Raw genomic sequence first — 14,094 nt, 5'->3', positions numbered from 1 at the left:
ACATGGGCCAGTCCTCTACGGTCAGCCGGGCACACTTGGAGTCAGGAGTCATTTGCTTTTTGTGTCTCTGGAGCAAGGAAACAGGAGGTCAACCCACTTAAATCCTTGGAGACTAGTTCCAGTCCCTCTGTGCTAATATAATAAGCCAGTATTTCATGAGTCCTTTTCTTCTAGCAGGGTCTTCTTTCTAAGCAGATGTTGTCTTTTCAATTATTGGGTGTTTTGAAGAGGTGGTGATGAAGTGACAGTTTTATTCTGTGTACTAGCAAGTGACTGGAGAATTGTATACACCTAGTCCTGCCTACTTTCTCATCCATTGCTTATTTCCTTTTGGTTTACTTTAAAAATGCTGACATTACTTAAATCTTAAACTAATCCCTTGTTCACCAGGAGGCGCTCTGGCTCTCCTTTAGCAAGTTGATGAGTTAACCTCCTCTCTGTCAGGGCCTGACACTAGTTATACCTCCTGCTAGGGTTGGAGCCAGAAGGATTTGAATTGCCTGGGAATTGACTGAAACCTCACTTGGCATCTCCAGTCAATAGAGCAAGTGTAAAGGTTGTTGTTCAATCTGCCAACTGTTCTTGTCCACCTTCAAGATGGCTATTACCTGTGGAGTGGCCACTTTTGACTATACTCATGCATTCCTGGAACCCAAACAAAGCCATTGTCCTCTGGGAAAAGGATAGCTAACTCTCAACCAGTATTGTGTTTTCAGCCCCTGGAGTGACAAGTGGTCCTAAACCAGTTTTGTCTCAGACAGCACAATTTATAAAGTTACTTTTCCACTTAAGGTATTTGAAACATACTTTTATCGTTACATTAGATTATTGAAAATAAGAGGAAAATAAACTTTTACCATTTTGCTTTCATTTTTCCTAGTACAGATATGAAATAAGGATTGTAATCACACCGAGGCCTAGTCATGCATAATCTTGTCTGATCTATACACAGAAGTATTTTGGGTATTAATTTACACACAGAAGCTTTTTGGTATTTATTTGCTGTGAGGGAACTCTACTCCCAATATGTAGTGTGCAATATTTATATATTAAACATCCAGCTCTGTGGACGTATATGGAACACATTTAATAGGTGACTTGCATAAAAAAATGGTTTTCCTACTTGGAAAAAGCACTTGTCCCAGTCATGTGTCACTGCAGAGCTTTTAAACTGCAGTATAGAAAGACCAGAAGAGTGCTTTTGATAGAGCATATTTGTGTCATATACATGAGTGGTGTGTGTACAAAGTGAAGCCCTCACATGATTTTTAACTTTGTCGCCACTGGAGCATTTTTGACGCCATCTACCATGACCTTACATGAAGGCTAAATACATCAATATGGTGAAACCAATTTTAACACAATAATTTCAGGGCGAGAGCATACACTCTGTGGTACAGTATAGAAGAGTTGGTGTGCACAGAGTCTTATTGCCAGCAAAAATAAGGCCCAGAAAAAGAAAAGGAGATCACTCAGAAAATGCGTTTTTCCTACAGAAAACAAGTGAAATTAGAGTGCCCACTGACGCCAGTGTATTATAAACTTATTGAGTGTAACTTACTTACTAACTTGAGTGTAAGCAGTGTTGGGTGTAATGTTCATGAGTGTGGCTCACCTTACACTTGTATAAGTGTCAGTGAGTGCATACAGGCCTCCCTGTGCCCCTTTTTGATATTTCCCTTGCTCCATCAATGTTGGGATTGGTAAATCCCATTCAAAGGTCACTCCTGTTGTCTGCACGCATACATACTCATTAGTATAAACATTTTGTGTGCTGATAATTCAGCACTTGTTGAAGACATATGTAATCACAAATTCTCCCTCAATTGCACCTGTTACTAAATGGATATTTATGAATTGTTATCATAAGTATGCTGCGGTTGTATGCTTGGAGTGCTATTCTACATGTAAGAAAAGGACTTTGTGAATTGGGCCTTAAATATTCTCATTCCAGACTAATTTATCTATGCAAACCCCTTCATGAAATAGGCAACACAAAATTCACTCAATTTGCTGTCCGAAATCAGGTGCATTCTGTTCACGCTCTATTTAGGATTGTGAACTAGATTCAGGATGATACCGGAGGTTCCCTGAAACCAACGCATGTGCTCGTACTATCAATTTTTGCAAGGTATACTTGTGTGTGTACACTTATGCACTTTGCACGAAAAAACTTTTCCTGCAGAGATAAGGGATGCTGACGCTATGCTGGCTTTGGGATATGCCTACACTCATACTCAGATTCATACTCATACTCAAGTCCACACTTATAAATAAGGAGATAGGTTTTTTTATCGTAAACAATAGCCCCTGTTTGAAGGGACAAACATTTAAATGTCCAAAATATTACTGTGCACTATGAATAGGAATATCACAGGGCAGCCAAAGATTGCAGTTAGGGGGTCAAAGTGGAAAGAGTGAGGTCCAACGGCATAGAACCAACATGGCTCCACAGAGATTCTTCAGCAGCATTTGTAAGGATTGTTATCCAACTGGATGAAGTGCTATAAAAATGTCATTGATTTTCTCTATCCCTGGCTCAAAGGCATCCTTGAATCTAAACACAGGATTGATCTCACAGACACAAAAAGGTGCTTTAAATTTCAAAGACTTTTGGCTTCAGTCCCTAATGAGATACATGTTGTCTTGTAAATCAATAGACAAAAAAGGGTTTAGCTTTGATTTGCTGGTGTCCCCCTTTCACAAATCCCTCCAGACATCACACTTTGTTTGCCATAAAATAGCAGTCGATAGTAAGCTGATCTACACTCACTCTAAAACATGCTGTTAATCTGCCCCCATAAGTCTGGCTGCTGGAAAATGGAAAGCTTTTGTTATCGTGCAAAAATAAGTATAAACTCTTCTTTGATAGCCTGCCCTCCAGTCTTGTAGAATTAATTATTTCCTTCACAGAGAGGAGTTAGGGAATTCACCGAATCTTCCTTTGTTAGTATACATTCGGTATGATAGCTGCCAAAGGTGCATTTTTTTCTGGTAACACAGTACATCTCTAGTTCATCTCCCAAAAGGTCTTAATCTCTTTGTTTAGTCGATACCCGGGGCAATCATTCGAAAAAGAAAACTTTTGGAGTGAGTGATAGAATTCGACAATAACATCCCTGCTTTGAGGCGCTCATTATGCCTAGAAAACCTTCATTTGATGTGCCTGAGCACCATTCAGGATGATTGGAGCGGGGCACAGGGCTGGTTGGAAGGTGGCTAACCTGCTGGTTGTCCAGATCCTCAAACTCTATCCCGGGTTTACCCACAGTATAATCTTTGACGGGGTGTGATCGGCATTGGCCATGTTGTGCTCTGTGAAGGGAGCGCGCACCAAGCGGTTCTCTGGTTATTGGTTCTGTAAATATACAACTGTGTTCAACTTGAGGTAATGTGCTTGTGTATCACAGTAAGAACGTTTTGGTCAGAGGCCCTTACCCCTAAGAGGACAGTATATAGTGAACACATATGAACTTTTATATCTATTAAGTATAGATATGTAGATAACTACAAATAATGTAAGATCAAGATTTATAGGGGCGGATTTACAAGCCCTTTGCGCGATCACTTTTTTTGACGTAACAGCGGTGCAAACAATGCGGCCTACTTACAACGTGACGCATCTAAGGAAATGCGTCACATTGTAAAGCCCTGCATCATATTATACCTGCGTCAGGTATAATGTATGCAGGGTGGGCGTTCCAACGTAGGATGCCACTGCATTAAAACCTCACACCTGCTTCAAGGAGTGACGCAGCACAGTAAGTATAGGCCTCAAAATACATTGCTGGAGTTGCGTCGTGCTTGCGACACAACTACAGCAATGCGTGAGTTTTGCACCAATAGATGCGCATCTGTTAATCCTTGTGCCATGTAGCACTGTATTATAAATACAGCGCATCCATAGTGGCGTAAGGACATTTGACGCTGGCGCAAGGAAACTGACACATCTATGCAGATGCGTCAGTTCCTTGTAAATCTGCCTCACAGATGTTATTTAGCTTAAAAAGACATTTCCATGTGCACCACTCGAAACAGTACTGGCACTCGCCAATAGCCCTGAGCTGTATGTTTCAAGTGAATTCGGTAGCTATCCCACTGCAGTCTGGTCAATGTGGTCAATCTTAGCAAAATTGCATTCCTTCCAGTGAAGCAAAGCTTGATAAGTGTTGGATGCTTCATGTATTTCATTTTCTTAGCTTGTTGACTATTTATGTTTGTCCATATATTAGGAGTCAAGAGGGAAGTAAAGGACTAGGTCGCCCTCCACTCAGTCAATCAATAATCACAAAAAGACCTGGTCCTAAGGGCAATTAATCTTATAGATCTGTGAACATCTGTGGATAGCTAAAAGATCATTCTAATCACACCTCTGATTCTAGAGATTATTACCATGTTCCAGTCTATTGCCAAAATAAAAGGTAGCCATTCTCTGATAAACATGTAACCAGACAACACAGTACATACATCCACTAGAAGGACAACATTTGAAAAAATGTGTGAATAGCTAGATGACACCTCACGGGCGCACCACCAATGGGACCCCTGGTTGGTACTCACCAGGATGGCCCTGTTCTCATCATCGGTGTCACCTAGCTTAACGTAAACGTGTCCGAAACCCAAAGGAAAAGGAGACAGTGAATGGTGCAGTGTACGCAAAACTTATATGTGACAAGGACTAACAACGTTCAACATATAACACAAAAACTACTGTGCATACAAGATACACAAACCTTTTACTCGCATTCTCTTGTGGCAAACAGTAAACATATATACATAAAAAGGAGAGATGCGAATACTACCTATCGATTCGCACACCGCTCGCAGCCGACATGTTTCATTGCCTTGGTTTTTATCAGGCAATTTCTTCAGGGCAAACAGTATTGAGGTGCCACTGCCAGCGATACTGTGCTTTGCGTGCTAGATGGCAACTTTTGCTTTCATACCGTTACGGAGACGACTTTCTAAAATCATGGACCAACTCCCGATCGGTGAGTATGGTCTTTCCTCCCTTCTATACTTTTATCAGTGGAGAGTACTCGTTCGGCGTCTTCTCGGCACCGGTGCCGAGAAAACGCCGAACGAAGGCACCTCAATACTGTTTGCCCTGAAGAAATTGCCTGATAAAAACCAAGGCAATGAAACATGTCGGCTGCGAGCGGAGTGCGAATCGATAGGTAGTATTCGCATCTCTCCTTTTTATGTATATATGTTTTCTGTTTGCAACAAGAGAATGCGAGTAAAAGGTTTGTGTATCTTGTATGCACAGTAGTTTTTGTGTTATATGTTGAACGTTGTTAGTCCTTGTCACATATAAGTTTTGCGTACACTGCACCATTCACTGTCTCCTTTTCCTTTGGGTTTCGGACACGTTTACGTTAAGCTAGGTGACACCGATGATGAGAACAGGGCCATCCTGGTGAGTACCAACCAGGGGTCCCATTGGTGGTGCGCCCGTGAGGTGTCATCTAGCTATTCACACATTTTTTCAAATGTTGTCCTTCTAGTGGATGTATGTACTGTGTTGTCTGGTTACATGTTTATCAGAGAATGGCTACCTTTTATTTTGGCAATAGACTGGAACATGGTAATAATCTCTAGAATCACAGGTGTGATTGGAATGATCTTTTAGCTATCCACAGATGTTCACAGATCTATAAGATTAATTGCCCTTAGGACCAGGTCTTTTTGTGATTATTGACTATTTATGTTTCCCAGTGTTCCATTCTTTTAACCCTATACACGTATTTAAATATTCATGGTTGTACAGTAAGTACCGAGAGCAAACCTTGTTTGCAGCATAACATTTAAAGAATAGTGTCTTCTTAACTAGACAAAAACGCATGTCACTGCAAGGGCCATCATTGCCTGCCAACTATTTTATACAACAACAACAAAAATCTCCATGTGATAGGACTCAAAACTGGACTGGCACTTACCCTGAAGTGTGAAACACGTGTTGCACAATTATAAAGTTGCATCTCTGGATTGCAGTCAAAGTTCATAGTTATTTAGCAACTGTTTTATTGCAATTCTATCTTCCTTGAAAATCTTTGGAATAAAACTAGTGAATACCCAGGAATGACAGGGTATAATATTATCCATCATTGGGATATCAAGATTCAGCAACTGCTTTAACTAGACTAGGTGGCTGGAACTCAGGGAGTTTCACTTTGCAGAACTCCGCTGAGTTACCCAAAAACTCAGCGAGATTGTGCAGAGTTCTTCGAGTGGTGGAATTCAGTACCTTGTGCTGTTCGTGCATATTTTTAGCGCCGGGAGCTTGTCCAGCATAAATGGCACAGCACAGAGCACCAGAGGGGACTGGTTCTTTCTGCTGCTTGATTAGATTTCCTACTCGAGCAGCACCTTTATCAACACGAGCAGTAGCGAACTGCGGGACAGCCCGCATTGAGAAATATCACAAGGAGGCCGCCTAGCAGTCAATTTTCTTGCTTGCAATCGCCAGCTTAACGTTGACGAGCCACTTGTGAAAAACTACTCTGCTGCGAGGCGGTTGGCAGAGTTTTCCAGAACTCCATATTGGATTTACAATTATAATCTAGGAATTTCTGAAGAAATAATAAATTAGACAGTAGAATTTTGCAGGAGCAATTCCAAAAGGAATGCTCAGTGATATGGCAAGTTAAAATGTAATATGGAGAATACACAATTTCAATCAAGCATGGTGAATATCTCACCTATTTTTGAAAGAGTATGGCCATGCATCCAGATATGTTAATCTAAAGACATAAAATCTATGCATAAGAGCAATTCCCCATTTTGGGCCAGTATGACTGTGATTAAGAACAGAGCAAACACAAGGAGATGATGGACGGAGCGCTGAAACTTTTCATGGACTCATCCCCAGTCACAGATCTGGGTTGAATCCATCATCGTTCTTTGGCTCACTTCGCCACCCCAGTTCAGACACAGCTTTATGTTTCCAGTCCAGGGAGGACCTGGCCTGGCAGTTCGGGCAGGACTGTTCCTATTGGGCGCATGGTCAAAACAGATCTGCATATAACTGGAATGGCATGGTGAGCAAAAAAAAACGATGGATTTAGGCCCAGATCTCTGTACTGGGGTGAATGTATGACATTGTTCTGCATTCTGTCCATCAATTGTTCTTTTTGCATTTGCCTGTACCAGATCGGAAACAGGCCACTCTCAAGACGCTCCCCCACTATCCTGTACTTTGTCTCCCTTGAACTCAGGACCCTGAAAGAAGCGAATCTGCAACATACTTCTCTCTAACTCTGCCCTGCCATTGCTATTCTCCACCCTGGAGCTGCAATCTTGAGCTGCATAATCCGAGGCTTCAGAGTGGTCCCAGTGTCCGGTGGCCTTAAAGCCTGACGGCAGTGAAATGAGGAGAACCTCTTTTCACAAAGTCCATAAGAAAGAACCGAGACCAGTCCTGCCCCTAAGCCTGACCCAGACATTGCTGTCACTAGCTCGACTGAACACTCTTCGCCATCCACAATGGGGAGAGACCGAGGCCCTAAGACGCCCACCATACAAACACAGACTAGAGCGGACCAATTCACCACAATCGAGTCTGGCTCAATCGGAGGAGCTACAGGAGGTGCATACCTCCCCGGGAGCGACCTTAACACAATTCTGCAGGCGATCGCCGCATCCCAGCCTGAGGTGGAGGGCAAAAGTGACGAGGTCCAGGTGGACAAGGCCCTCATCCGATAAGATCTACGTAACGCCACAGCCCATATGTCGGAAGCAAAATCTCGCCTTTCTACTGTAGAAGATGATGCCCACCAATTACAAGAGCAGGTGGCCCACCTCGAGACCCATACAAAAAAATTATATAGAAGGGCTGAGGATGGTGAAAATCGGTCATGGAGCAAAGACCTGTGCTTGGTGGGATTTCCCCGAGGGATGCGAAGAGGGTCAGATGGCAACGTTTATAGAAAAATGGATAGAATCATGGATGCCCAAGGACACATTGTTGTCTTGATTTGCCGTTGAACGAGCCTACTGCTCCCTCGTGCCTATATCGCCTCCTGGTGCTCCGCATCACCCCATTATCTCCAGGATCCTCACCTTTAAAGACAGGGACATCGTACTGAGAGAGGCGTGAAACTTCGGCACTCTCACCTTTGAGAGACATAATATAATGATTTTCCCAGACTACACCAAAGATGTACATTCCCAAAGACGCTCTTACACTGAGGTCAAACACAACTGCGAGCATTTGGTCTCTAATACAGGTTGCTCCTTCTGGCTCGCCTTTGCGTCGTCTTCCAGGAAAAGACATTCTTCTTCGATTTGCCATAATCAGCCTGGTCCTGGCTGACCGAAGAACGGCCCCTTGGGTCTCGCTTTGTCTCTCGACCCATTACCTCTGGATCCTGAGGCCCAGATGATTTACCTCCCAAACAGGAGGAGACGCACAGAGACGCACAAGGGTCGTGGAGGCCGCAAAGAAGCATCTAGATCACCTGCCCGGCCGATTAGCAACCTGCAGATACCATCAATCAGACAAACTCCTCACCCTGGGGGCGATCAGGCTCCGTTGACAATCTGTCCCTTGAGCGCAGCTCCCCTGGGACTCCGGATTTAGCAGCTGTAGACTCTGACCTCTCTCAAAGTCCAGCGATTTGACCAACATGATACTGAAATGAAGTGGAACCCAGAACACTCAATTCACCGAACACTGGGATACATATACCAGTGAACCGCAGAACTCAAAATGATCTGCCGATACTGCAACTGCATCCGTTATTGAAGGAGGGGTCCTCCACGCATCTCCTAAGCCAGACGCTACAGTTTAGGCTGTTACCTACTAGATACAAGGTGACAGATGCTTCAGTTCCAGAAGTATAGGGTGGAGGGTAGTTGGGTTGTGAGGGTCTGGACCGTTGTCCATTGTTTAAATTTGTGTTTCTTGTTGGTTTTTCATTTGTTTATCACCTGCAGCACCTTAACAACTAGCTATAATGCATGCATCTTGACTACCCACGTCATGCTACAGACGCTGGAGATATATTCTCCTGGAACCTCGTGCAGGTCCCGCAACGAATCTGGTTTCCCTGACCCCACTGCTCTACTTTCCTCATATTATGTAAGTACTGGGGTTTTGTCCAACAGAGCCAGGCAGGACATCTAGATACACGTAATACACAATTGCCTGGTCTCAAATTCAATGCTGTCTTTTAATTCTCAGCAAAATATGAGCCTGAAATCAATTACACAGCTCATGTGTTGTTTCACTTATTTTACATAAATTTCATATAAGACATGACTTCATTTCTTATACGAGGTTTCAACACATTCTAACTTAAATTATAAACACATTGTACTGAACAAATCATAATTCAAAACAATTTTAAACATGAATAAATCATTGCTGTTCAATCAATTAAGAAATAAACATCATTTGGAGGTACACAAGACTCAAATATACTTCAGTCCTGTCGGTATTATTTCTGAATTGTCTTTAAGGACTGATTATCGCCATAGGGATCATTTCAAACTAATGTGCCCGGATCGGACACCCCTTTTGTTTTCTGCCCTTGGCGACTGGAGCGATGAATCTGCTCACGAGAGCCGACGCGTTTCCAAACCCAGTCCAATTGTTCGGGTTGTTCCTCAGGGCGAACCTGGGTACCTAACAGGTTTAAAATTACAGTATTAGTGCCTTCTCCTAATTCTATTTTTGTATTGCTATACTACAGCTTTGAAAGCGCCGGATTTACCTTATTAATCCAGCGCCGCTTTAGCATATGTAATCTGAATATGATTTTCAGTTTGTGACCTGTGGTGGTGTGAAAAGAGGGAATCGTTTTGTCTCCATGTATGTCTCAAACCGGGCATTTCTTGAAACATGCTATACGTGCTCAAGACTTACTTGTGGTGGTGGATGCAGTGAGCTCGTACTGTGGACGAATCCTGCGTTAAAGCACGGTCTTGAGGAACCACCCTTCTGTTTGTGAATAACAGACTTGTATCAGTTCCACATGGAATTGAATTAAAGTGTGTCAGCAGTCGTGCTAGTTTAGAAAAAAAGGACTTAAAATGGAGCGGGCTCTTACTTGTATATGCCGTAGCTGTATCCTATTGCTGTCTTTTCGCGAGTCTTCGTTAGAGTGTTAATCTGCCGCCTTCAGTGTTATTTGGCTGAAAAAAGTTTACAGGCTTTGTTAAGCGCACACGCATTTAACTGCGGGCTGTAATTAAAACTCCGAAAGTTAGTTTGTTGCTCACCTTGTGTCTTTAGGTTGGATTCAGAATTACTCGCTCCTGCTGGTTAGCGTTCAGTCATGTTTTTCTTGTGTGTCTGTTAGAGCCACACCTTCTAGGTCATGTGATTGCACTTGTCCAGGATGTTTCTGGGAGTTGTAGTTTGTAAAATTCACTACACTCAAGTTTATGGGGTGGACCACAATAATTAGGGGTTTTGTCCTGTTCTTACAGTTTTATGTTTTTAAGCGCCTGAAAATGTTAAAAAAATGTGCCGGTGCTGTGCACAGGGGGGTCAGTAAATGTTCCTTTGAAGTTCAGAAAGTTCGTTCATACCATCAATCACACAGTTGAACTTTAAGATCAGGTATGCTTCTCTTTGTAACAGTAAACTCTCCACGTCCCCTCCTCGTGGGGGGATCTTGATGCCGGACAATACAGTCCACTTGAAATCCTTCTCACTATGTCCATTTTGCTGAAAGTGTTGTACCAGCGGGGCTGTCAGTATATTTTGTTTGATTCTTGATCAATGCTGTGCTAATCTTTGATTTATTTGCTGGGTCGTCTTCCCTATATACAGTTTTGGGCAAGGGCAGATTATTTCATAGACCAAATTACGGCTTTTGCAATTTGTAAATTCCTTGTGAGTCCATTTAATGTTGTTATGTTGTAATTCAATTCCTTCCACTGTATTGGAACAGGACACACAGGTGCCGCATTTACGGTGGCCTTCTACCGGTTTTAATTTCCATAAAGTGCGTAGGTCAGTTTTGACCTGACTCACCCCCAGGTCTGCCCGGACAATCTGCTGTCCTATGCTCTTGTTTTTTTTAAGAGCAAAGAGTGGTTTTTCGAAAGGCATTTCAGACCCAGCAATCAAGTGCCAATTTTTCAGAATTATGGATTTGAACTTATTTGTATGTGGACCATATGTTGTCACGCATACTAACTTGTCAATGGGTTCTTTTTGTTTTTTGATTAACAGTTCTTCCCTGGGCGTATACCAGGCTCGTTTTGTGGAGTGTTTTAGCAATTTGCCCGGATAGCCTCTTGTTCTTAACTGATTGCTCAATATTTCAGCGTGTGCTACAAAATCATCTTTTTTCGAACAATTCCTCCTGATCCTAAGCATTTGGCTATAGGGGAGGTTGGCTCTTAGATTTTGGGGATGGTAGCTGGTATAGTGGAGAATTGTATTTTTGTCTGTTGCTTTGCGATGTAGTGTTGTAGTGAGTTTTTGGTCTTGTGGGACTACCTCGACATCCAAAAATGTGAGGCAGGTTTTACTAGACGTCAAGGTAAACTTGATGTCGGGATGTCTCATGTTTAGCCATTCATGGAACTGAGTCAATGTTTCTGTGGAGCCCTTCCAGTGACACCAAATATCGTCAATGTAACGATACCACGTGACGATTTGATCGCTGTAAGGGTTGTTGTGGTACACAAAACGCTCCTCGTACAGGGCCATGAAGAGAACTGCCATCTCCGGGGCATAAGGACACCCCATGGCAGTCCCCTTCACCTGCACGTAGAACGTGTCCATGAACCGAAAGTAGTTCCTTTTTAGTGCAATTCTGGCTAGGTCTATGAGGAATTCTGTGGGCACTCTTTGTGGTTTGGGGCGAGTTTCAAGAAAGAACTCTAATGCTTCGAGTCCCTCCTCTTGCGGGATTTGTGTGTATAGGGAGATGACATCAAAGGTCACCATCAGATCCTGACTCTCATCAAACGAGGCTTCATCAATCTTATTGATGAAGTCCATGGTGTCCCGAAGGTATGATTTAACTTGGCCTAAGAACGGCTTTAAGAACACGTCAACGTACTTGGCCAATGGCTCCAATATCGAATCACATACGGAGACAATTGGCCTCCCGGGTGGTTCGGTGAGATTTTTGTGTAATTTGGGTAAAAAATATATTACCGGGGTACGTGGTTTCTTTTTCATTAGGTACTCAAATTCTTTCGGGCCTAAAATGCCTTTGTCAAATCCCTCCGTTAATTTGGTTTGTATTTCACTTTGTATTTGAGATGTTGGATCCTCATTTAATGCTCTGTACCAGTCCAATTGGTCTATGTGTTTGTGTGCTTCTGCCACATATTTATCTTTTGCCCACACCACCAATGCTCCCCCCTTATCGGCAGGTTTTACTACTATTGTGTCATCATTTCTGAGGTCCCGTATGGCTGTTTGTTGTTCTTTTGTCAAGTTACTTTTGTAGAACATCTTTTGTTTGCCCAACTGCGTGATGGATGAAAGAACCGCTTGCTCAAACGCTATAATTTCTTTGGGAACAGTCTGGGGAGAAGGTATGAATTTAGACTTATTTGATAGGCCAGATGGTTCAAGAGGCCGTGTGTCTTCCCTGTTTAAAAAATACGCCTTTAATCGTAATTTTCTGCAAAATTCCAGCGCCTCAATTTTTAGTTTGGTCAAATCAGTATTGGTTGCTGGTACAAATTTTAAACCCAACTCTAAGACTTCTCTTTCATGTACTGTCAATTGTTTGTCAGACAGGTTGACTATTGACGTGTCTGTTAGCTTTTGTAGTAGTTTCTGCGTGTCCTCATTTCCCATGCTGTTGGCGGTTTGAATTTTACCCTGTTTCTTGCTTCTCCTTTCTCTAAAAAAAAGGTTGTTGCGTTTGGAAGGGCCCTCTCTTGGATCAGAATCGCCTGCTGACTCCGATGACGAACTTTCGGAAAACGTTAAAAATCGATTCTTCGAACGTCCTTGGTACTGTGACAGAACACGTCGTGATTCAATTTGTGTGTAATAGTCGTCCTTTAAATAAGGATAGACCGTTTCTAATTTGAATGCCTTTACATCTTTTTCAAACTTATCAGTCCTATAACTGATGGTGTTGTCCCTAAATGTTTGAATTTCTTTTTCGACTTTTTCAAGCAGGGCTTTGGCTTCAATGACAGTATGGTTATCCTCAATTGCTTTGGCTAAAGTCTCAATCTCCTCCAATTCTTTGGCACATAGTCTTTTGGCTGTTTCTACTGTATGTACCATGAGGTCCCTGCTACATTTGGTTGCTATGTAGCTGAAACCCTTTTTATATACTGGGTCCTCTGTGAACACCACCGGCACGTTTTTGACTTGAAGACCCCAAGGTATTGTACCCGCTTTTAAATGTTCAAACAAGAAATGCCCATGGAGTTCGGTTCTAATATGTTTTTTAGTTAACCTTGTTAGTTTGTCTGTCTCATTCTGTTGTTGAGCACTGGTGCTCAATTTAATTCTCCTCATCCTCATATGGCACGCACAATACAGGGGACTAGTTCCCTCTGCGTCTTATCATGGAATGTTAATGGACTGATTGACTTCATTAAGCACACAGCAGTGCTGAAGTATGCCCAAAGAGACGCCCTCGACTGCTCTTGGAGACTCACCTCATGGCCACACACTGTCCCTTTCTCACACGACATGGGTTTGACAGGGTGTGGCACTCGGGCTTTGAGAGGAGTGGCTTCCCTTCATCTTCACCCCCGTCAATATGGACCCGCAAGGTCGATCTCTAACTATATCTGGGACTCTAGAAGGGAACCCACTCAACTTGATCTCTATATACATCCCACAAGCTACAATAGCACCCTCATTGAAACATCTTGCCAACATAATCTCCACTCTGCCCTTAGATCAGATAATACTAAGGTGTGACTTCAATGCTGTTATGCAGCCATCAATTGACACTACTGATACACCCTCTCCAGCTAGAATAGCACAATCAAAAAGACTAACCAACTGGACGACCACATTGGGCCTTTGCGATGTTTGGAGACCCTGGAACCCCCGAACACCCCACTACACTCACACCTCAGCAGCACATCACACACAATCAAGAATCAACATGATCTTTGTGCCTGCCCTGACTGCCATAGAGTGGCCGA

Source organism: Lissotriton helveticus, chromosome 5_1 (assembly GCF_964261635.1).
Source record: "Lissotriton helveticus chromosome 5_1, aLisHel1.1, whole genome shotgun sequence".
NCBI lineage: Eukaryota > Metazoa > Chordata > Amphibia > Caudata > Salamandridae > Lissotriton > Lissotriton helveticus.
The sequence above is the reverse complement of the archived record's forward strand: the minus strand, read 5'-3'. Positions refer to the sequence as shown.